Here is a 23674-nt window from a genome sequence, read left to right on the forward strand (position 1 = left end):
GCCTTTCAGTTCTGGAAAATATTCTTGTTTTATCCTTTGGTAATCTGCTATCTTCTATTTTCTCTACTCTCAATTTCTGGAACCATTATTATTTAGATAGTGGACTTCTTTGATCTAATAAATAAAAATGACCTCCAATTTCATTATCTTCGTATTTTATTTCTACTTTGTACGTATTTTTAAGTGCTCCCATTTGAAAGGATTTAGAACCTACCACCCCAAAATATGCCAATTTGACATATTGATGCTCTTGAGTTGAAGGCACTTCAACAACAGGTGCAAGAAAGCACTCTGACTGCCCCCTTATTTTCCCCCTAAAAACAGAAGATAAAATTTCCATGTGAAAGATATTCTCTCTGAACATTCTCATCACCAGAGAGTGGAATCGAGGCTGAGAAGAATCTATACAAATAAATCTTGTTAAAATAACCTTTATCTTCCTTTAGCTTTTCTGTATATTTTAGTTATTTTTTTCATAATTACTGCTCTTTGTTTAACCTAGCAATATAAGCACACAGGCCTGACTACTTTAAGGGTCTTTATTTTCCTATGGAGGCTTCCATACACATGGAAAAGTATAATTTGTATACATTTTTCCTATTAATCTCTCTTATGCCAACTTAATTATCAGACCCAATAAGAGACCTTAAGAGGGTAGAGGAAGTTTTGCCTCTCTTACACGTTGAAAGGTTGTTTCTGTTTCATACTTAAAAAAATTTTTTTAAATGTTTATTCATTTTTGAGAGACAGAGAGACAGAGAGACAGAGCACGAGTGGGGGAGGGGCAGAGAGAGAGGGAGACAGAATCCAAAGCAGGCTCCAGGCTCTGAGCTGTCAGTACAGAGCCTGACGTGGGGCTTGAACCCATGAACCGTGAGATAATGACCTGAGCTGAAGTCAGATGCTCAACTGACTAAGCCAACCAGGCACCCCTATATCATACTTTAATTTTCTTCTTTCTTTCTTTCTTTCTTTCTTTCTTTCTTTCTTTCTTTCTTTCTTCTCTTCTCTTCTTTCTCTTCTCTTCTCTTCTCTTCTCTTCTCTTCTCTTCTCTTCTCTTCTCTTCTCTTTTTTTCTTTGTGGCCAAACATCCTTTGCTTGTCTTACGTATGCTGTAGCTTCATTTAGATTTCATAGCATCTGCCTTTTTAACAAAATTACTTTAAATGTTTTAGAGTTTCCTTTTGTTTCTTCCCTTATCTTTGTTTTCTCTGGGTTTGTATTTTCTGTTTGTTCGATTTCTGCCTTTCATGCTACAACTTCCCTTCCCTGCCTGGTAGTTTCTGGCTCTTTATTTTTAAAGAAAACGTTATTGGGAATTCTGTTTCTGGGACAGTTTGCCAATTTGTGGACCTTGGCACAGAGTGATTGGATGTGGGGTCTGGCTTTCCCACTAGGACACTCCCCAAATAATTCTGAAGTCTTTTCTTTTGGGTGGATCAGTTTCCCCAGAAAGATAGACTCCAGTTTTTTACATAATTATATAAAATAACCTGCAAGCATTTGGGGAGTCCAGCAGGAAGACGGTGCTGGTGAAGGGAGTGGAGAAGGAGAGAACAACACCTTTTTATCAGCCTCTAAAAGTTAAGAGCTTTGTGGAAAATTAGCCAAATCTTACTCATTTTGATATTCTTGTGGCATTGAACTAGGTTCCTTACATATTGTGACATGGAGGTGTATGGGCAGCTGGGCTGGAATATTTGTCACACTACTACTTGTCAGGGTTGATTTGAGTGTATGCTTGAATATCCGTGTGCATCCCTTTAAAAACTGAAAGAGGATGGGGCGCCTAGGTGGCTCAGTTGGTTAAGCATCCAACTCTTGGTTTCAGGTCAGGTCATGATCTCACAGTTCCTGAGTTTGAACCCTCACTCTCTCTCTACCCCTTCCCCACTTGTGCTCTCTCACTCTCTTAAAATAAGTAAGTAAACTTAAAAAAAACCCAAAACACAAAAGGGGCACCTGGGAGGCTCAATTGGTTGAGAGTCTGACTTCGGCTCGGGTCATGATCTCACAGTCCATGAGTTTGAGCCCTGTGTTGGGGTCCAGGTACTGACAGCTCAGAGCCTGGAGCCTGCTTCAGATTCTATGTCTCCTCTCTCTGCTCCTCCCATGCTCATGCTCCGTCTCTCCCTCTCTCTCTCTCTTAAAAATAAATAAACATTAAAAAAAAAAATTTAAAAACCACAAAAACTGAAAGAGAATAGATGGCCTTCACTGCTAGAGAAAGCCTACTTTTCAGTCACCACTAGGGAAAGCGTGCTCTTCAAAGATAAAAGATAGAAAAATAAAGTAGTTAATGTGTATAAAGTGCTTAAAATACTTCCTGTAACAGGAACTATTATTAGATTTATAACTATCAATGATTTTAAATAAATTCATTAATTAAATACATAAATGTTTTTTAGCCTACAGTTTGGCTAATATTGAATATATATATTCATATGTATATATTTGAATAATACTGTGACCTAAAGTATCTTACATTTTAGGAGAGACACACTGAAAAATTGATAAATATTTAGATTTAAAATAGTATCAAAAATAATAAAACACTTAGGAATAAATTTAACCAAGGAGGTGGAAGATCTGTACTCTGAAAATTACAAGAGATTGATGTAAAAAATTGAATAATACATAAATAAATGGAAAGCTATCCATGTTCATAGATCAGAAGAATTAATGTTGTTAAAATGTCTGTACACTACCTGAAGTAATCTGTAGATTCAGTGCAATCCCTATCAATTCCAATGACATTTGTAACAGAAACAGGAAAAAAAAAGTCCTAAAATTCATATGGAATCCCAAAAGACCCCAAAGAGCCAAAGTAATCTTGACAAAGAAGAACAAAGCTGAAGGCATCATACTTCCTGTTTGAAACTTTATTTTAAAGCCACCGGGGTGCCTGTCTTAGTCGGTTAAACATCCAACTCTTTATTTTGGCTCTGGTCATAGTTCCATGAGATCGAGTCCTTTGTTGGGCTCCCTGCTGACAGTGTGGAGCCTGCTTGGAATTCCCTATCTCTTTCTCTCTCTCTGCCCCTTGTCCCCCCAAAATAAATAAATAAACATTTAAAAAGCTATAGTAATTAACACAGTATGTTACCAGCATAAAAATAGACACATAGACCAATATAACAGAACTGAGAGCCCAGAAATAAACACACATATATAGTCAACTAATGTTTGAGAAGGGACTCAAGAAAACTCAATGGAGAAAGGATACCCTCTTTAATAAATGGTGCAGGGAAAACTGGATCACTGTTTGCCGAAAAATTAAATTGGACCCATATCTTGTACCAGTCACAGAAATTAACTTGAAATGGATTAAAGGCTTAAATGCATGACCCAAAGCTGTAAAACTAGAAGACATAGGGAAAAGGTGCCTTGACATTGGCCTTGGAAACAATTTTTGGATAAGACAATGCATAAGCAACAAAAGCAAAAATAAGCAAATGGTGGGATGACATCAAACTAAAAGCTCCAGCACTGCAAAAGAAACAATCACCAAAATAAAAAGGCAGCCTATGAAATGGGAGAAAATATTTGCAAACCATTTATCTGATTAGGAGTTAATGTCCAAAATATATAAGGAGCTTATATAACTCAACAGCAACAAAACAAAACAAAACAAACAAGCAATCTAATTAAAAAATGGGCAGAGGAACTGAATAGACCTTTTTCCAAAGAAGACATACAAATGGGTACCAATACTTGAAAAGATGCTCGGTGTTACTAATCATCAGGGAAATGTAAATCAAAACCGCAATGAGATATCACCTCACACCAATCAGAATGCTAGTATCAAAAAGACAAGAGATAACAAATGTTGGCAAGGATATGAAGAAAAGAGAATTCTTGAACAATATTGCTGGGAATGTAAATTGGTGCATCCACTATGGAAAACAGTATGTAGGCTCCTCAAAAAATTAAAAATAGACCTATCATATGATCCAGCAACCCCACTTCTGGGTATATATCTGAAGGAAATGGAACCACTACTTCTAAGGGATAATCTGAATGCCAAGTTCATTGCAGCATTATTCACAATAGCCTGGGAACAACCTACATATCCATCAACAACTATATGGATAAAGAAAGTGTGCTATACACACACACACACACACACACGCACACACACACACACACACACACACACAATGGAATATTCTTTAGCCGTATGTGATAACTTGAAAGGACCTTGAGGGCATTATGCTAAGTGACACAAGTCGGACAGAAAAAGACAAATTCTGTATGTCTTCACTTACATGTGAATATAAAATTCAAATATAATATAAAAAAAGTTGAACTCAAAGAAATAGAGAGTGGGTGGTGGCTGCCAGGAGCTGGGAGAGGGGAGAAATGGGGAGATGTTCATCACAGGGTACAAATTCTAGCTGTAAGATAAGTAAGTTTGGGGGATTTAATGTACAGTATGATGACTATAATTAATACTGTATTATATATTTAAAAGTTGATAAGAGAGTAGATCTTAAATGTTCTCATAGCTTACACAAAAAATAATAGTTTTGTGAGGGGATGGAGGTATTAATTACCCTTATTGTGGTAATCATTTCACAATATATATGTGTATTAAGTCATCACATTATATACCTTAGACTTAAATTAACATATGTTATATATTAATAATATTTCAGTAAAGCTAGGAAAAATATAAATATTTAGGAATAACACCCGTGAGATAAAAAACAGAGAATGAGAGAATGGACATCTGTGTTACTCAAAAGAATAACAGAGACCCAAAGAAGTCACCTTGCTGAAGCATAAAATGGATCCTTTCTCCACTCAAAGAGAATCCAGGACTCCTTCCTTCCAGATGTCTGGAGCTTCAACCAATACACATTTGCTTTTGTTTTTATTCTACTCCGGGGAGCTGCTCTGAGGTCCTTTAAATCAGGTAGCCCAAATATTTCTCCTGAGAGGTGGGCTCACTCAGATGTTAGGTGTCAGACTAGATTTTCTCCTTAGTCTATTATATTTTTAAAGATGTGCTAACATTTAAGGACAGGTTTTATTTTCATAGAAGCAGGAAGCGTACACTGCTCAGGATACTTTTGATAAGAATTTTAGCTGTTTTCTGTTACTCTTAAAGAAACAAGGTGCCCAGAGGACTTTAGCAATAGGAAGCTAAAATGAATAGCATTATCCCACAAGAGGATTAAATAGGGTAGAGGAAAGCATTAGCACATAATATAAAATGATGGGAAACTAGGTTAGTCCTTTTAGCAGGCTGGACTGTTGTCCTTTGAGGGTCAACTCTGAGACCTACTAATGCGTTCCCACAGTGGCTACTGATTATCACTGCATTTGTATTTCTTGCTGAGATCAAGGGTGGCTTATGTTCTCAATAAAGATGCCAGGCTCAAAAAGAAGTTGATTTTGTAAAAGCAGTCTTATTGAAAGAAAGATCTTGCATAGCTATTGGCATCCTTACCTATATATTGCTTTATTTGTCATGTGTACAGAGGTCATACAAAAAGGGAGCTTCTTCCCCATGCAGTGGGACTTGACCACCTTCAGTTATAATGGAATATAGGAATGATTTAGGCAAATATTATTTATTCAAAAATTTTTACTGAGAGCCCTTTTTTTGTGTGAGGCACTGCGTAGGCCCTGGGATACAATGTGATTTCCAACATGTCATGGGTTTTGATGGGTATACAGTCCATAGAAGGAGACAGCCAGTGATGAAATAAGTGTACACAGAAATCTAAATTGCAACAATAAGTCCTACAAGTAGATAAGCACAGCGCTATGGAAATTACATCAGACATTTTTAAAAAAACATATATTTTTTTGTGAGAGTGCAAGTAGGGGAGGGGCAGAGAGAGGAGGACAGAGGATCCAAAGCAGGCTCTATGCTGACAGGCTGACAGCAGTGAGCCTGATGTGGGGCTCGAACTCATGAACCGTGGGAGCATGACAGGAGCCGAAGTCGGATGCTTAACTGACTTGAGTCACCCAGGTGCCCCTACATTGACATTTTTAAGGAAGTAACAAGTAAAAAAGAGTAAGTATGAATTTGGAGAGGACAGGAAGGAACTGTGTGTAAGGCCCTGGTGCTGGGGTAGGAGGGAGCATGCTGAGGAGCACTAAAAAAAGGCAAGTGGAGAAAATTTGGGAGGAGAGTGGTATGAAGGTAGTCATCAGATCATAGTAGGTTTACACCGTGGTACGTTTTGTGGATCATTGAGGTGTTCTGTCTTTGTCCTAAACACAAAGGAAAGGCATTCAAGGGCTTTAAAAGCGCATGTGTGTGATATCTTCACCACCTGTGTTTTGAAAAGATCATTGTGGCTACAATCTGAAAAATGATTTGGAGAGGTGAGAGTGGATGATAGAGCACATATCCGTGATTAAATGTTATTGAGAAGTATTACATGAAAGCAACATGTAATTTATAAGAGAATAAAACTGAAAAGGATGTCAAGAAATTTAATCCAATATTCTCCTTTCAGACCCTAGCAGATGTTGCAAACTTTCAGGACAAATGACTTCGTAAAGTCTCCCAGAAGAGAAAAATCCACCATATCTCCTGGGAACAGATACTGACATTTGACTTTATTGCAGGGGAGCTCATTTCAGTGTTTTAAAATGTTATGCCTCTTATTGGATAACCTTCACAATAACATTGAAAGCGAGTTGGTATCATAATTTCAATTTTACCGGTATGGAGTTTAAGAATTTAGGTGCAGTGAGGTGTATCCTGTGTTAGGTCATGAAAAAATTTAGTAGCAGTGCTAATTGAAGACTTTCTTCCCAACCTTCTGGTTCTCTGAGTTGTCAGATGACTTTGCCTTCATCACAAATGTCACAGAGTCCTTAAAGTTGAACAGATGTCACATAGAATGCTTTCACTTTTGGAACATCTCCCTAAAGTTATTGTAAGCGTGAGGCTACTCCCTCCACACTACCTCAGTTTTTACTCTTTACATATACATTATGTATGCATTTCTTAACTTAATTTCACCAATCCCTCCTTGTTACTTATTAACCTTTAAAACAATCGTTTTATGAATTTATACACATTTTGTGAAGTTCTCCCCTTCTCCATAGGCATCCAATAAAAGCTGTGTGTCCAATGTAATGTAAGTAGTGATGTTTTCAAAGGGCGAAGTGTGTTAATCTCATGGAAAATGATGGACTTCAACTTTGGCCTTCTAATGCAAACTTTGTCCATTTTTTGCCTTAGGTGATAAAGCATGAAATCTATAAATTGTTTTAAACATTAAGTTATAACTAATATTCTTCCATAATGTTTGATTTTAGTTAATATTACTTCTTTGACCTAGATTTGTGATATTGACTCACCATATTCTAGTGTTTCCAAGAAGCTTTAAATGTGTATTAATTATGTTCTAAAACAATTCCTGGAGAATGTTAATGGGGAACATGTTCCTTCTTTCTGTCTCCTCCCAATTCCTGCATAATTCTGGTTTAGAATCTGAATTCAGGACTTGTCATTATCTCTTTTTAAATTGCATTAGAAAAAGTAATTGAATAGTTTGAGTATTCACCATAGTACATCATTATCAGAGAAGAAAGTATTCATATCGTAAAAACATATCATGATAGATAATGAAATTCACCTTCGAAATGTTGTCAAATGTAATGCTGTATCTGGGTCATTCAGCTGTAATTTCCTGGATTACTAAGGCAAAACCACTTAATTGTTTTTAACGAAAACATCCAAGTAACAGAGAAAAGCCTTAAACTTCTTTGAGGTTTTTTTTTTTTGGTTTTTTTTTTTTTTTTTGGTTTTTTTGTTTTTACTTAAACCTCTATACCATGTCAGGCTAATATATTTTCCTGAAGAGATTTCTAATTTTACCATTATGTAGTCAAAGTATTTTGAATTCTTTAGATTCCGTAATGAGCTAAGTAGCGGTCTGGATGAGTGAACTTAGTGGGTAAAATTAGTAAATAAATGTTTAAAGAGGAACAGGATAGTAACATAGTCTTAAAGTATCTCTCTCAAATTAGTTAATAACTTTACAGTTCAGAAACCTATCAGACTCTGCTTTAACCAAGGGCTTAAGATTAATATATTTTTTTTTAACGTTTATTTATTTTTGAGACAGAGAGAGACAGAGCATGAACGGGGCAGGGTCAGAGAGAGGGAGACACAGAATCTGAAACAGGCTCCAGGCTCTGAGCTGTCAGCACAGAGCCCGACGCGGGGCTCGAACTCACGGACCGCGAGATCATGACCTGAGCTGAAGTCGGCGGCTTAACCGACTGAGCCACCCAGGCGCCCCTTAAGATTAATATTTTGATGCATGATACAACCATGGTGTTAAAACTGTGTTCTGGAAAGAAAACCCATGCTCTTTGATCATATTTACTCATGATGGAATGAAGGCTTGTGAAAATGTAAACCCCATAATGTCTATAAGGCAGAGACATAATCTTTATTCAACATTATTACCTATCATACCTGTAGGTTTTAGTGAGTACTCAGTCTTAAGCAACTACTAATTTATTTGACATTTATTGAGCATCTACAAGCAAATCTAGTATAGAATGTACAAGGAAACATACATGTTAAAACAGAATTCTGTAAAGAATTCTGTCACATGGTTGGAGCTATACTGGATTCAGAATTTTGACTGAAACAATCATGTTAGGTCTTCCCACTCCAGGTACCTTTAACTCTGGACTTTATAAAACCCACGAAAATTAGTTAAGCATAATTGAAGTTAAACCAAAGAATAAAATAAATATCCACAAGTCCATATTGATATAAATACTTGAATAACTATATAAATGGTATACAAGGAAGAACTCTTTTTTTTTTTAATGTTTATTCTTAGAGAGTGAGAGACAGACAGACAGAGCATGATCAGGAGAGGGGCAGAGAGAGAGAGAGACACACACACACACACACACACACACACACAGAATTCCAAGCAAGTTCCAGGCTTTGAGGTGTCAGCACAGAGCCCGACATGGGGCTCGAACTTACAGACCCTGAGATCATCACCTGAGCCGAAGTCAGTCACTCAACCAACTGAGCCACCCAGGCGCCCCAAGGAACAACTCTTCTTAACAGGAGAATTTTATTTAATAAGTGCTGAAAGAAGGTAGGAAATAGAACATCACTATTATAACATCACGGTAATAATTGCTACAGGCAGGATCCGCCAATGGATGCTATAATTAGTGGGTGGCAGTTTAAGGAGGAACAGAATATTTGTGTAGTCTCACAGTATCTCTTCCAAAATAGTAACTTTGCGGTAAAGAAGCCTTTAAAGATAACAATATTCTCTCGATTTCCATCTGTATCTCAGTTTTCCTTGCATACAAACCAATTTCAGCATTTTTCCTAGAGAGCAGGTGCCATGTGAAAGATATTAGTGGTCTAAAGTTAGCATTCTTCAGTAGGTTCTGGTTGTCAGAGTACTTTCTTTGCAAACAACTACTGGTGGTTAGTAAGTCTTGTCATGTGGGTATTATTATTATTATTTAAATTCTTATTTATTTTGAGAGAAGGAGAGAGTGCATGAGCAGAGGGGCAGAGGGAGAGAGTGAGCGAGAGAATCCCAAGGAGGCTCTGCATTGTCAGCGCAGAGCCGGAAATGGGGCTCAAACTCACTAACTGTGAGGCCATGACCTAAGCCAAAACCAAGAGCCACTTAACCGAGTGAGTCACCCAGGTACCCCTATGTGGGTATTATTATCTGCAAAGTACTATTTGGAGGCTTTTATTGTTGTTCAAGCTGACTGATAACACATAATACCCAATTGTGTATTCTTTTTGCTAGAATACCGTATATAAGAACATTCTCAGATTTCTTGTATGTCATATAGATTATTTGTGGTAGAAAAATGATGAAAGGGGCCATTGTCTTTCTCTTTATGGCTAGTAATTTTGCTATATTATTCTGTTCCATGATTACATATTGGTTGTATGCATGTTTCTGAGTATACATATACACGCAGCATATTCAATAATACCATTAACAATTTCATTCATATAGTATTTATAAAATTAACATAATTATAACGTAGCATAATGTATCTAATATGATACGATATGATATAATTCAGGAAAAAGATGTTCAGCAACATGTTTCCTAGAAAGAATTTTGTACCTAGGATTCATATCTTGTCAAATCTCAAAAGTTATTTATAGATAGCATTTTAACATTTTTTTAGACTTGGAACTATAAAAAAAATGGTTTTTGTTTTTTTAAATCTTAGTGAAACCTGGTGTTTTGCAGTATGACCAGTGTGATTAATGAGAATAAAATGTGTTTGGGGTACTTCATTTCTCTTTAATATATATTATATTTCTTTATTGATCATTTTCATTATGACTGGATCAAAGATCATTTATCATGCATGCTTTTTTTAATGTTTATTTATTTATTTGGGGAGAGAGAGCACGAGCAGGGGAGGGACAGAGAGAAAGGAAGAGAGAATCCCTGGCAGGCTCTGTGCCACCAGCACAGACCCCAGCATGGGGCTCCATCCCGCGAACCATGAGATCATGACTTGAGCCGAAATCAAGAATCTGACACTTAACCGACTGAGCCACCCAGGCACCCTTATCATGCATGTTTTATACACATTTTCGGATGTTTTTCTTCTGCTGAAATTCTGAAGATGCAAAGTTGCCATTTTGTTTGCAGTTCTTCCTCTCAGAACATGAAGATTCCAAACTAAGCCCTTTTCTTGAAACATTCAAGGCCTAAATGGAATTAAATAACTAACAGTTAAGCATCATTCTTAAAAGTTATTTATTGCAGTGAATACTAGTACATTAAGGCAATTCTACAGTGGTTAGAAATATGGTATAATCTCTATTACTCTGTTTTGTATTATTAATTTAAAAATTATTAGGTTAAGAAGTATTATATTTGTAATAGTTGTGTATTGCTGCATCAGAAGTTGCCCCCAAACTTAGTGGTTTACAACAATAAACATTTATAATACTTAGTCTCTGTGGGTGAGAGACTTCAAGTATCTTATCTTAGATGTTCTGGGTCAGGGTCTTTCTTGATGTTGCAGTCCAGGTGTTGGTCAGGAATGCAGTCATTCGAAACCTTAGCTGGGGTCTGGAAGATCTGCTTAAGTTGGCTCACGCAAATGAGTGGCAGACTGGTGCTGGTTGTTGGCTAGAAGCCTCATTTCTCCCTACATGTGCTTCTTCACAGTCTGTTTAAGTGTCTTCATGACATGGTGGCTGGTTTCTCCAAAGCAGGTGACTCGAGAGAGAAGGTAGCAGTCTTCATGTCTACTTTGGCATAGCCCTAGAAATCACACTATGTGATTATTATTTATAAAGCTCAGTTTTATTCATTATGGGAAGGTACTACAAAAGGGTGTGAATACCAGGACATGAAGAGGTGAGGATCACTGGGTGCCATCTTGAAGACTTGTTACTACACTAGTATCTGTAAAAGTAGCAAACTGGTGCATTCTCTCTTAGCATTCATATTAACGGTCAATTAACTTTCTTAATTCCTTAACAATTTCACGGTTCTTAATAAGTTTTTTGTATATTGAATCAACAGCTCTGAAAGCACACCATTGTAGCAATGTTTTAATCTTGCTATCATAAATATAATTTATATGTCAATTGATATAGACTTTCAGTATGGCAAATCTGTGAACAAATTTTAATTCCAAATTATATCTAGATATTTTTACCAATATTTGAAAAGAACAAATAAGATATTAATAAATTCAAACATGTCTTATTCATGTTACTGACCCTGAAATTCTGACTAGGTATAATGGTAGCATTCATGAGGACATAATTATCGGTCACGTAGAGGATCAGGGATGTCTGAAATGGCATTTGCTTAAGTATTTGACTCCTCACCTTCCAACGGCTGAGGCCATAGGGCAGATTTTGTTCACTTCAGGACAGTTCCACAACAACAGGTCTTGATGAATTCTGATAAAAGCTCCATTTCCTCCTCACTGAAGAGCTGGTGCTGACTCTTACAGAACCACAGCTGTCTTAGGGGGTCAGTCTGGATTGTTTGGAATCCCCTTTGCCTTTTCCTCACCTCAAGTTTTGCTCTATGCTGGAAGGTTGGATGTCTGAAGGGGGTTTAGAGCCTTAGTTTAGAGCCATTTAATTATATGGTTTAGACCCATTTAATTATAAATGGCTCCGAAACGTTAGCAGGAAGGCCAGTCTTATTTTTTAAAAAATTTTGTGCTACATTTTATCACTTGGGTACCAAAGAAATTCTGCTTGTCTTCAGAATTTCACAAGATCTTTTGTGAACATTTCCATCTCAACCGTATAAACCTCAATGATTAAAATTTAGTCCAGATTATTTGAAAAGGAACAAATGCCATGTGTTCCCTTCCATTATCTTTCTATTATAACTCATCCTCAAATAAAATTTCTCCTACTTCTCATAGTTATAAAACAACTAAACAAAAAACCTCTAACTGTATTCCTGACACTAGTTGGGGAGCAGGTTTGGTGAAATCATTTGCCTCCACAAGTACTTTAATTCTAGTTCTTTCAGTAAAAGAGCCCAGAACACTTTTATGTACAACCACAAGGTTAAAAACAATTCTACAAATCTGGTAATACACAGTAACAGTCTTTTCCAATTTACATAGCCTGTTTATGGTGACTCAGTGTGTTTAGGACAAAGCCTCAGTCTTTGGTATTACTTCTCACTTTTGTGATTCTCTTCAGGATGGTGATGGGGTTAATTCAGAGCTCGTTGCATGATCTGGATGTATCAGAAGCCAAGGTGACAGTGAGGTTTGTGAAATGAGAGGCTCACAAATCCACATTCATTGTGGATCCTCATTCGTCTCTACTAGAGTGGCAGATTTGTTTGTTCTTTGGACATGTTACCCCTGATATAGTTCTCTCTGATGGTTTGGAGCATCATGCGGTTCCCACCGCTAATAGCCATTTGCCAGGACCATTTGATCTGGAATTAAAGTCTCCGTACACTGCAGTGTCCTTATTGTTTATCCAGTGATGTTTATAGCAATTATTTGAAACTTTCCCAGTTTTACGATCTACAATGTTCCTTCATAAGAAGTAGATAGCACTTAAAAATATATATATTGAAAGCAAAAGTTTTAAAAATTGAGAGGTTAGTTTTCAAAAACCTACAAAGTTATGCTGCATTTAAATTTTTATTTGATATCAAGCCCTTATAATTGCTGAACATCTACATGTCTTTAAGTTATTAAGATCCTGTATCAGTTGGTTCTACCAGAGAAGAGAGCCATCAGGAGATCTATATTAAGAGGTTTATTGCAAGGAGCTGGCTTATGTAATTATGAGGGGTGGCTGGGTGAGTCTGAAATCTGTAGCTCAGGATGGCAGGAAGGGCAGGCTGGATCTCTAGACTGAAGTGCTATCCACAGATTGAATCTCTTATCAGGATAGCCTCAGTCTCATTCTTAGAACCTTTCAACCATTGCACGAGTCTCACCCAGATTATCTAGGGTAATGTCTTTTGCTTAAAGTGAGCTGATTATGGACTTTAATCACATTTATGAAATACCTTCCAGCAACACCTAGATTAGTTTTTGGTTAGATAACTGGGGACTTAGCCTAGCCAAGTAACATGTCTAGACTACCTCAGGACCCAAAGTGTTTGTTCCCAGCATTTCTCCTTGTTGCTCATGATCTCATTTTTGTCCATCCCTTTAATCATAGGGGTTCATTGTGCATGGTTACCTCATATTTTTGGATACTTAAATGGATTGTTCTAACCTACAAGGAAGAGTCACTATAGTCAGTGTATTCTAAATGTAGGAAATGCATATTCATGTAAGTCATGTATAATGGCATTAATTACTTTGCTACTTCAGACTTTTATATTTACCCAGAACCTTACAAAGACCAATCTTCTCTGAATTTGAAGTATAACTGAGAAATTTCACTTTATGTTTAAATAGTTTTCTAAATGCCATGAACAAGTCATTTAGTGCTGATTTCCTTCTGCTGAAATTGTAAGGTTTCCTAAAACATGTGTATGCATTTGTTTGCTACTACTGTGAATGTATAATTTCTGTACTAAATCTACCTCTTTTTTTCCTCACTGACCCACTACAATTATAGTATTTGCTTCACCACGTCATGTTAATGTCAAATAAAAATTTAAATGTACATAGAAATATACATAAAAATCTGAAAAATTATAGCTATGAAATATTGCTATAGGAAAGTATTATTTTTATAACTTGTAAAGAGATTTAACAGTTCTTTCAAGTTTGAGTTACAATAGTAGATATGTAACAATTGTTATTTTCATATTAGGAGAGGACATAGATAAGTTTCAGTTCACTAAAAGGTTGAACATTTCTATCATAGATCACTTGACACTTGATCACTTGACTATTACCCCACTTCATTGTTCATAAGGCATTCCATCTAGATGAAGCAGAGGAGACTTACTTTAATTTTTCAGAGTATCATAAACGTGAAAGCCCCAAAATGTGAAATCTTCAGAAAGAATGCCTAAGGTCCTGAGAGCATGTCACAGATGACAGAGGGGTCTGCACTTCTACTCAGACTTCTTTGGGTATAGGAAAAATAGAAAGTGACAGTATTTCATAGGCTCTGATATGTAACTGAACATTGCTTTGAGTGTGAAATAATTGCTGTGAAATTAATCTCATTATCTTCCCTGCTTGTCATTGTTCTGGAGGTTCCAAGTGATCAAGCTTTATTTTAGCCAGCAATAATAGTAATTAACTGTAAGGAGTCGGTGAAATTTTACTCCTTTGGGAGCTGCTACCAGAGATTCTTATGGAGAGAGTACAGCCCTTATTCCAGTGACTGATAAGCTTTGGGGTAAATGCATCTCCCTAGAGTCAGGAGGTACCTAAGCTTCAGAGAAGGAGGCAAAATTACTCATGAAGGAGAGAAATTTCATGGTCCCAGAATGGGAGAAGGAATAATGGAGTGAAGAGAATAAGGAGATGGGAAGGTGAGAGAAAAGAGGAAAAGTCAGTGAGATTGAGGGTTCACATATTCTACAACTTGTGGCCCCACTAAGGATAAAAATAAGGGCACTAAAGTCACCAAATACTTGGTATGCATTTTTGTTTCGTTTTCCTATAGACACCATTAATGGGCTGAAGTTTCTTCTGGGTCGTATGGAGTGTTAACTCAAGCCACATGTGTAGGTATAGGATCTGGGGGGCAGAGAGGCCTTAGCTAACTAACATCTAGGTTATTTACATTTGTTTGGTCCTTTAATTCCCCAATAAATCTGTGGACTATTACCCCACTTTCTAAGTAGAGCATTTGAGCCTCAGAAATTGATCTCATGGGGAAGTGGCAGAATGGCCTCAACAGTCATCCTCTCACTAGATTCCCTCTGCTCTTCCCCCCAAAACATTCTGCATCCCTGTTAGTCAAAACAAGTCTTCCTTAAATCAGCTCTTGTCGTGTTCTCTCCCCTTGCAGTAAGTCAGTGCCTTCTCTTCCAGCATGATTTGACATTTCTCACACAGCCCCTAGTTTAGGGAATGAAGTTGCTATATCAAAATGGCATCTTGCCAGTGACCTCCTGAATCTGCAGAACCAGTACATCAACAGAACTCCATTTCATAGCCTCCTTGTGCTACACAAAATGCTTGTTGTTTTCTCTAAGCAATGAACTTTCCTTATTGAAAGAAGGTTGAAGATTTGAGGGTCAAGCTGTAGGTGAGAATGGGATTATGTTTTCCATAAGAGCTTTAGTGGTGGGAAAGTTTGTGCAAGCCTCTCGGAGAGTTTTGAACAAATTTCTTCTTTATTATAGCTTATATCTAGATCACAACCAGTTTTAAAAACAATTCCATGATACAGAGAGAAAGCCTGAGTAGGAGCAGAATGGGCAAGATTAGCTTTGTTGCAGTCAGTCACATTCTTATTTGATATATTTGTTTTGTGTTTCATTTGAGTGATTCCTCCCAGGAAGAAGATTAGTGTATGAACTTCATAAAACAATTAGTGAATGTGCAGTTACTTAATTTGAAATGGTTTTAGGGGCACCTGGGTGGCTTAGTTGGTTAATCATCAGACTCTTGATTTTGGCTCAGGTCGATCTCATGTTTTGTGAGTTCGAGCCTCGCATTGGGCTCTGTGCTGACAGCGCAGAGCCTGCTTGGGATTCTCTCTCTCCCTCTCTCTCTGCCCCTCCCCTGCATGCCTGCACTCCCTCTCTCTCAAAATAAATAAATAAACATTTAAAAAAATCAAATAAAATGGTTTTAAATTTGTGTGTTTAGAAAAATACTATGAATGTATCTATATGGTACAAAATTTGTTTCAAAAGATCTGTCCAGTTCTCTGTAGCAAGACTTTACTGATATGGCCATATGCCCCATTTGTCACATGCTATCATTAAAGCACTCATTAAAATGCATATCTGGAGGGCCAGATGTTTCATTTTTATTATATACCATTTTCTTCACATTTACAATCCATGTATGCTCATATAAAGGCTGAATTTTTGTGAATGGTTCTTTACATACTTATGCATATGCTTTATATCTGTAGCTACATGTTTGTAAAAAAAGCATATATATAGGCATATATTTTTGCTCCATAAACACATGTAAAATGGATATTGAGTATGGATTTTTTAATTTATTCCATCCTATTTAAAAAAACATATTCTTTTGTTCAAAGTCATACTATCAGGGTGTCTGGGTGGCCCATTTAGTTAAGTGTCTGATTCCTGGTTTTGGTTCACGTCATGATCTCATGGTTGTGAGCCTACTTAAGATTCTCTCACCTTCTCCCTCTGCCACTCCCCTGCTCTTGCACATGCACACACACTCTCTCTCCCTCTTTTTCTTTCAAAAAAAAAAAAAAACAAAAGATAAACATTAAAAAATGTCAAACTAAATATTGCTTGTGAAGGTCGATGAAAGGAAAATGGTATTAAAGGAAGGCATATAAAGGGACACAGAAACAAAGACCTTCATTCTTTGTACTCTGGTCAGTTGGTATTTGAATCATCAGAATTTTGACCTAAAATATTTTACTGTTGATTTGAAATGAAGTCATTGACCAGTCCCTTGTTCTCCAGCCCCATTCTTTCAAATGAATTTAGAAGTGACACACATAGAGAATATATAGAAAAATTGTGTGTTGCTCAAGATTGAGAGGACAGATAACTGGGTGATGTGTTTTTCCCTATACCTAATGTTTAGAATTTTAAAATTCTAGGAATGATACTATTCTGGCTTATTCAAGAAAAATCTAAATTTCTAACATAGTTTCTGTTGTATTCAAGAGAATGCATACTGCAACATGAATATAAAAACCTTTATTATTTGTAATATTCTTTTATAAATTTCTCAGGGAACAGGTAAGTCACCAAAGACTAAAACACATGCTGAAATTGGTTTGTTGCAGTAAAGAAATAAGTGATACTAGATAAAAACATATATTTGTCTTATAAGCTGCTTTAGGTTTTAGGAGGGGAGAAAGATGTAAGTTGTGAAGAAGAAAACAGTAGTATTTTTCAGGTTCACTTTTTCCTCTAAAGTGGAGAATTGATTAAAACTTCCTCTTCAAAGAGAGGACTGATTTCTCTTAATACTCTACCTCAGATTTTTCCTTCAGTTTTAATAGGTTGACCCAAAAAGGACCAACAATTTCTGATTTCTTATCCCTGCAAGATTATAGCAACACGTGTAGTAAAATTAATTAATTCAACATACTTTACCAGTCTAACCAAGCAAATTATTACTCATCCTGTGTGAGTGGGTGAGTAATTCTTTGTAAGATTATAAATCACCCTGAAATTCCCAGAGTCACATGGCTCAATAGTAAACAAGATAATCAGTTTATCAAATTGGCTCTCCTGACAAGACCATGTTATTTGTGATGGGGCATTCTGTATCATTGTACCATCTTGGAGAGAGAAGCTGCCTTATAACTTAGCGTGGAGTGAGTGACTCTCATTGTGAGCCCCCTTGAAATGTTTTGTAGATCAGGATTTACCAGTTGCTTCTTGACACAGTTCTTCTATCCACACCATCATTGGAGTGTCTCAGTGCTGATAAGCACCTGAAAATCCTGAATCTGATACCTTCCTCACACCTACCTGCTTCATAGCACTATCACCACCTTACATCACAGGTAAGGTGGGTCTTAGGTAATGAGGTATTAGCAATCGGTGCCTCATTATCTTAAGCCTCTGACGGAGTCCCACCCTACTCATAAAGGAAGGATGCTGTTATTTTTTGCCATGAGTTAGCTTCAATTTCCCAACTCATTGCACATTTCTACCTGGGTTAAAATGCACACACTTGCCATGCTTGCTTTATGAGAGCCTATTGAAGAACAGGCTTTGCAGACACAGAAGCCTGAGTTCAAGTCACTGTTCTGACACTCATTAGCTGTGTGACCTAGGAAAGCTACTTGACTTATGCTTCCTTATCTATAAAGCAGAGATTCTAAAATCATTTAGAAGTTCATACACTAATCTTCTTCCTAGGAAGAATCACTCAAACACAAAACATATATATCTAAATCCTTATTATAAAGATTAGATCCTGTATGTGATGAGCATCCCACAGCATCTTTTTTTTTTTTTCCTTTTTAAAGTAAGCCCTGTGCTTGAACTCACGTGGGGCTTGAACTCACAACCCTGAGGTCAAGAGTTACATGGGGTCCTGGTGGTTCAGTCGGTTAAGTGTCCAACTTTGACTCAGGTCACGATCTCACAGTTCGTGGGTTCAAGCCCCGCGTCGGGCTGTGTGCTGGCAGCTCAGAGCCTGGAGGCTGCTTTGGATTCTGTGTCTCCCTCTGTCTCTGCCCCTCCCCTGCTCACACTCTGTCTCTCTCTGTCTCTCAAAGTAAATAAATATAAAAAAAAATTTTTTTTTTTTTAAATCATCCACACAAAAAAGAGTTACTTGCTCTACCAACTGAGCCAGGCAGGAACCCCCATCCCACAGGACCTTAAAGTAAAAGGGGTGGGAAAAGTGACTTATCTCTGATGTGATGGACAAAAACCAGTTTGGAGGTGAGGAACTGAAAGAATGGATCTGGTTGCCATTAAAATTCCTACGTTCTTTCACTGCATCATTAATACCACATTTGTTTCCCATTCAGAATAGAGGATTCAAGTGTCAACCGCTAACATTTTCATCTTCCCACAGTATCAGTTTAATCTCCCTCTGTCTCCTTAGAAGAGTTGCCAGGATTCCCATTCCAAATCCTCAATATGGCATCCTCTGTTCACTAGCATTAAGGTCCCTCACTCTTCAAACTTTATCTCCTACATCTTCAAACCAGTCTTAGGTCTAGTGCAGTCAGAGTTCTCACTATTCTCCAGGGATATAGACTTAATACCCAACTCAGTGTTTCTGTCCTTGAGGGACTCAGAGTATAGATGAGGAGAAAGACTGACTATGACCGAGACTAATAAGGAGTTAATGAACCAAGGTCTATAGTAACACAGATGAAGGGTGATTAATTCAGCCTGGAGTGGGGGCGTGGTGAATAGAAGGGCTGGGAAAGGCTTCGATGAGGAAGCAACACTTGAGTCAGTTGTTGAAGAGTGAGTACAATTTCATTTTGGGTAGAGGTTAGAAGCATGACCAAAGCCTGAAAGTGAATAGTCCTTGTCCAAGACATTACAGCAGATGGCAGCAGGGGTGACTGGGAGTGGGGGAGACACATCTAATGAAGCTGGCAAGGGCCACACTGGGAACTTCTTTGCTGCTCTACCAAGAAGTCTAAAAAGAGCAGACTTTCTTTTCCTGACTTCCTGGTGCAATAATTCTTTGTGCACTGATTTTGGCAATAATTTTTCATTTTCAGTAAATCTCTACAAGTGATTTATAGGCCCCTAGAAAACCAGGGAAAGCTCTGAAGTTCTTTTCTTTCCTTCTGAGCTCGTCTGACACAGTGCAGTACACGGTATTGGAGGCAGCATGACACAGAGATGAAACATATTGATGTAGGGTTTGAGATTCCTGCCCCCCCTCCCCCCACAATGCTGTTCCCACCATCCCCACTTCTATCAGGGTGAATTTAGGTAAGTGATATCACCTCTCTGAATGTCACTTTCTTCCTCTATAAATGGGGATAATGCCACTTTCTGTATGGTAGGCCTCCTATGATGATTCAGTAGGTGCTTAACAAATGTTTGCTACTCAGTTATTCAACAAGCATTAATTGACCACTGACTATAGGTCAAGATCTATGTTAAATTTCTATTATACAGTGATGAGCTAAATAGATATATGCTTTGTAGTCTAGTATTTATTATTATTATTAATGTAGATGTTTAATACTATTTTTTTTAATTTTTTTAACTTTTTATTTATTTTTGAGACAGAGAAAGAGCATGAGCAGGGGAGGGGCAGAGAGAGAGCGAGGCACAGAATCCGAAGCAGGCTCCAGGCTCTGAGCTGTCAGCACAGAGCCTGACACGGGACTTGAACTCACAAACCGTGAGATCATGACCTGAGCCAAAGTCAGACACTCAACCTACTGAGCCACCCAGGCGCCTCTAGATCTTTAATACTATCAAAACAAATCAATGTGTTTCAGCCATATCAGTGTACTATTCATGGCTGGACCCACTCCTTCTTGCCCTGGTCCTGGAGTGTGCTCCATGATGATTGACTGCCAAGAGCTATCACTTCAATGCTTACGGTGCCTGTCAATTACATGATTGTGCAGCTTTGGCAGAGCCATTATTCTAACCAGGTTCAGTAGGCGAAGTGACTCTGGAGGTGATCCCAGATGAGACGAACCTTAGGAGGATAACCATACATGCTCAAAACTAATTCTGTGCATGGCTCAGTCAAATTTGGACTATGTGAACTGTTCTCTAAAACTTACTAGAGCTTAGGAAAACAGAATGCTGGAATCCTGGGATTAGCTCATTTTTGTGCAAGCTGTTCCATGATAAAGCTATTTTTTTTTGTTTGTTTGTTTTTACTGTTGATGAAGTGAGCACACAAAAACAAATACCACTTAAGTTCTGGTGGATGTTATGACTCTTTGCTTGATAAAGGAATATACCTGTTGATCACCAAGGAGTAGAATCGCCAACAGCAAAGAAAGGGAGCAGAGGCAGATATTATGGTCTGAGTCTTGAAAGTCATGCTCAAGACAACCTGGGTCTGCTGGCCTGTGGCAGAAGCGCTGGAACACTGAGTAGTGGGACAGATCACCCTGGTCTGGTTAAATGGAGTAATTTAACCTCTCAGTACAATGGCAGGAATAAAATCTGTCAACAGCTTACTAGTAAATGTATTCATTCATGGATTTTATATTGTCATAATTTGCCTCTGTTTATTTGCTTTGTAGTTTACTTTTTGCTTTTTAAAAGCATTTTCCAGCAGCTATGTGTCCTGGGTACAACTTATTTCTGGTTGCTAAATTGTTCTTTATTCCCTCAAGGCGAACTCCTAAAATATCTGCCAAGCACCTCAATCTACAATCAGGAGTAGGGCGCAAAGCTATATCTTTCTCTGTGCAAAACAAAATTTTGCTATCATTAATCTCATTCCACATTCTCTTCCATTTCCTTTTTGTTGGTCCAATAATTGTTTTAAGTTCTATTCTGATCAGAGATTATGATTCCTGATTTACATACACTATAGCTTCCAAGATTAATGTTAGGTAAAGCCTTTTCTGCAATGAAATCTTAAAAGATGTTTTCAAAATTATATTTTATTTTATTTTATTTTCAATATATGAAGTTTATTGTCAAATTGGTCTCCATACAACACCCAGTGCTCATCCCAAAAGGTGCCCTCCTCAATACCCATCACCCACCCTCCCCTCCCTCCCACTCTCAAAATTATATTTTAAAATAAATTCGAAAATCTTAAAGAAAATAGTAGAAGCAGATATGGCCAATATAGATGCCAACATATAGATGTTCAGAGTGGGGCAAAATTTGGAAAACTCATGGTCTATGTATCCTAACTTACACTACTTTGAATTATGTGTTGTGAAAGAATACCTCAGTCCCCAAGTAAGTGTGTGTGACATTTGGAGTTATGACATCGTGTGCCTTCCAGTATAAACGAATATCTTACATATGTTAAACACTTAATGCATAGTTTTTAAATTACTTTGAAGAGATAAATCTCCTGGGAAGTCATGGGTTGTAATAAAATATGTTATCTTCATCAGAAAATTAGAGGTAGTAGATGGTGTCCAGGCAAGAGAACAGCCTGAGAGAGAGACTCTTTAACTAAAGTTAAACAAACAAGAGAACAACTCGATGATTACACTGGGAAGATGATGAGCAGCTGCTAGGAGAAACCATTTGATACTTTTCATCTCACCTCTTACCTGCATCAGTCACGTGGTGAGTCAGTTCTTTTTAAGTTGAAGTAATCTGCCTGAATAAAGTGACTCTGTGCCTGTAATGTCCCTTGACATGTAGAGTCACATCCCCAAATCCCACCTTGACTTCACAGCTGAGTAATCCCTATTTGTGAACCAAACCATTAATGAGTTGTAGGCTATGACAGATGGCAGAGAAAGAAGGCAGGGCGCAGGACCTCAAATCATCTGCAAAGCTTGAGAAATCCAGAAGAATCTTGGACACTGAATCCCGGGAGTGGTGAAGGAGGAGACAATATTATTCCAGAGGCACTCAATGTCTGAAGAACACCTTGTCTTTAACCTTGTTCAGGAAAATAAATAAAGAGCCAAATTCTAGATATTCAGGACTGGCTGCCTTATGGGGATTAGGCTTAGAGAGACTCATCTCAGTAGGGACAGAGCCAAAGTTGAGGTAATGGGCAGGTCCCAGCGTGGCTCCAGTCAGCCCCAGGCTGGCTGCCATCAACATTGCAGAGTTGGCATGGGGACCCAGAAGCTGAACCAGCATTTGCTCCCACTGTGAAGGAAGAACTTAAATATTGATTTTACTGATCTGACGAATAGAGTCTGGATCAGTCATAGAAAGGTGTGAGGACCAAAGAAGAGTTTCACTAGCCTTGGTTCAAATAGTCTATTCAATATTCAATTAAATTCAGTAGCAGTTATTGAGTATTAATCATGTCTAAAGTATTTTGATATAAAATAGTCTGTAGTCTTAAAGAATTTATAGTCGAGTGGAAAAGATAAATACAAGGTCCTTGAGAGAAATATAAACAAAGAACTATGCTGGATTCAAAGGCAGGAGAGAGGATATCCTGTGGGTATTTCTCAAAAGGCATCATGGAAGATGTCAACTTGAGGATGGTTTTGAGAGGTAGGAGCTTAGAGAGCGAGAGGAATGTATCCCAGGTAGAGGAGATAGCATAAGCAAGTCAAGGGCCAGAAAGCCGAGGTATGTTTGCATACTGTAATCTATAGTATTGGGCAAGCAGTCAAACATTTATAGTAGATTATTGAAAACTTGGCTGGAGTCAGATTGTGGAGGCATTGAATTTCATAGGGAATAGGTTGTCATTGAGGTGTTTAAGCAAGGTTTCTCCTGGAGATCTTTATTCCAGACTTCTTCATATGTGTCCTGAAATCACAATTAAAATTGCTTAATTAGAAAGTACACTTGAATAATTCAAGCATAAAGCCTTTTTCTTTTCTCCTAATTTACAATAGATTTCTTTAGCTGATTTGGATATTCAAGTGCATTAGAACTCAGAATTCTGCTATATCATATATTCAGAAATATCCTGGGTCAACCTGTGTCTTCTTTAATTGTAAAAACCTAAAACAACATGGCT

The 23674-nt window shown here is 37.6% G+C and overlaps 1 protein-coding gene across 1 annotated transcript in view; it reads left to right on the forward strand.

Annotated features, from left to right (window-relative positions):
* Positions 1-23674, forward strand: part of ABCA12 (ATP binding cassette subfamily A member 12) — a 272411-nt gene that overhangs the window by 74503 nt on the left and 174234 nt on the right. The window lies entirely within an intron of this gene.

This window comes from Panthera pardus, unplaced genomic scaffold (genome assembly GCF_024362965.1).
Source record: "Panthera pardus isolate Hobbes unplaced genomic scaffold, ASM2436296v1 HiC_scaffold_10, whole genome shotgun sequence".
NCBI classification, from domain to species: Eukaryota; Metazoa; Chordata; class Mammalia; order Carnivora; family Felidae; genus Panthera; species Panthera pardus.